Here is a 2,497-nt window from a genome sequence, read left to right on the forward strand (position 1 = left end):
GCCGGCTGTTGAGAACGCGCTCAGGACAGTTGAGAAAATTGCGGTGAATCAGAGGTAAAATTCACTTCCATTATATGACTTGACAGACTGCAGCGGTTTGTGTTAAAAATCTTCATTTGTGTTCTACTGAAGAAACAAAGTCACCTACATCTTGGATGCCCTGGGGGTAAGCAGATAAACATCAAATTTTCATTTTTGGGTGAACTATCCCTTTAAGATCATGTATAACTTTTAGTGTCATTCCCACATTTTGACACTCTCCTTACAATCAGTCTGATCTCAGTTTTCCCTCTTCTTGCTCAATTGTCTCTCGGCTAATTTATATTCCCCCTCTTCTTTTTCCTTTCTTCACCCTCTTTTTCTTCCCACACGCTCCCCCTCGCGCTCCTCCCTTCAGTCCCTCCAAAACTCATTGGAAGGAGTTAAAGCAGAAGAATAACATGGCGTGTCTCTTTCTTATTCCCTGTCTCTCCCTCTCAGTCTCAGTGCCAGGGCAGAATTAATGGACCATTTAGGTTAAGCATTATGGCGTAATCCCAAAACTTTCATTCCCATCACAATTAATCATCCATTTTGCCATACAATAGACCTTTTTTTTCAGTCCATGAGCAAACAGGATAGGAAAATGCTTGAAAAAATGCTTTATAAATGGTTAATTAAATTGAACTACATTTTATAATCCACTTCAAAAGGTTCCTTGTAAACTTCTTTCTTATACTATTTATTTAGGCTAATATTATTTATATCCTTTGTTGGGGGAGGGATTCAGACATGATTATAAAACTAGTTAATATACTATTTAAAGCTGAAAGTAAAGAATTTTGAATGCTGGAATTTAATGGTCAGGACATTATTCTTGAGGTAGTGTATTGTTATTTTAGAGAAATTAAGTAAATTATAAATTAATTTAATTAGATTCCATATTTTAGATATGTTCCTTGTGCTACAAGAACAGTATTGTTCGGGAATGTTGAAGTTACTTAAAAGTTATGTTGTGTTATTCTGCCAAATTATTGTCTTTACTTCTTTTTTTTTATTCTAGAAATGTTTGACATTCCAGCACTGGAAGGATCAGGGAAAGCTGTTACCCACCGCAAAGGGTGAATTATGAAGATATGACGACAGAGATGAAATTGAAAAGCTAAGCATACCCCTCAAATGAAAGTAAAATGTTTTATGTTGTTGTTTCAGTGCAGAAGGTCTTCCCATTTCCAAGACCACCCACATGAAAAGATTTATATCAGTATGCATTGAAACCACAAGCAATTGCAATGCAAAGGACCACTCTGATGAGCTCCATATGCTTAAAATGTCAATGGCAAACACAGCACATTAAGTCTTGATGAGATACATCTCTTCTAATCCTTTTAATGATTTGTGCATGTTTAATTATGAGTGCTCTAAACATATTGAAAAGGCATGTCTGCGCTGTTTCTATTATGGAATGAGAGAACACACACACATACACACACACTGGTGTTTATTTTCACCCTGTCCACAGACCAAACATGATTACACGTTGTACAGTCAATATTTAGATATTGCGGTTAGGCCCTCAGCCATGCTCTCTATTCTCCTCCCCTCAATGTGTGCATGTCATCAGACAGGATATTCCCACTTTTACTGAGCTGATCTCAGATACTATGGCAATCACTGTAATCGTTACAAGATATTTCTGTGATATAGTTGTCAGTGCATGTGCTCTGAGATGTTGCACTGTACAGTTGGCTTCTAGGGATCCATGAAGAACCTTTAACATCTGTGGAAACATTCCATTGCACAAAAGGTTCATTTATAGTTGACCAAGGTTCTTTAAATTATTAAAATGTTCTTCACACTACATAGAAGAACCCAAAATGGTTATTCTATGTAGTGCTAATGTAGGTAATTTAAATTCAAGTTCGGCTCATCATTTCCCAATTCTGTTCTCCCCATATACAGTGCCTATCAAATTTAAAAGTAAAACGTCTCAGTGCCCCTGCAGTCGTCATCTTAAATACTGTTATGTAAAAGTATTTTAATAACTCGTTTCTGTTTCTTTTTAACCCTCTCCAACATCAAATGCATAGATATTTGCAGATAGGAGACAATGTACATAAGATATGGTCTAACCCTTCATGCACATACTGTATCACTGCCCTAGTGAAAAAAAAATATGCTAAGTATACTTGCAGCCAGACTAATTGTCAGTAAGCAACACTGTAAGGACAAAAATGTGCAAAAATGTTTCCTTTAGGGGTACAACAGCTTGTCACTGGTACCCTTAAAGGGACAATATTGTACCTTTACTACCCCTAAAAGGTGCATATTACTAGTAATATGTGCGTTTATAGTACTGCTATTTGCCTTTTAGGGGTAGTTAAAGGGTTAGTTCACCCAAAAATGAAAATTCTGTCATTAATTACTCACCCTCATGTCGTTCTAAACCCGTAAGGAACACAAATTAAGATATTTTTGATGAATTTTGAGAGCTCTCTGACCCTCCCATAGACAGCAA

General features: G+C 36.5%; 1 long non-coding RNA gene across 1 annotated transcript; it reads left to right on the forward strand.

The window, feature by feature from the left end:
* Positions 1–132: 132 nt before the first annotated feature.
* Positions 133–1,274, forward strand: LOC107740973 (uncharacterized). Its single transcript, XR_001640141.1, has 3 exons — positions 133–166; positions 1,043–1,100; positions 1,192–1,274. It is a non-coding gene; the product is annotated as an uncharacterized LOC107740973 (long non-coding RNA).
* Positions 1,275–2,497: the final 1,223 nt, after the last annotated feature.

The sequence above is a fragment of the Sinocyclocheilus rhinocerous genome, unplaced genomic scaffold (genome assembly GCF_001515625.1).
Source record: "Sinocyclocheilus rhinocerous isolate Xijiao unplaced genomic scaffold, SAMN03320098_v1.1 scaffold346, whole genome shotgun sequence".
In the NCBI taxonomy this organism is placed as follows: domain Eukaryota; kingdom Metazoa; phylum Chordata; class Actinopteri; order Cypriniformes; family Cyprinidae; genus Sinocyclocheilus; species Sinocyclocheilus rhinocerous.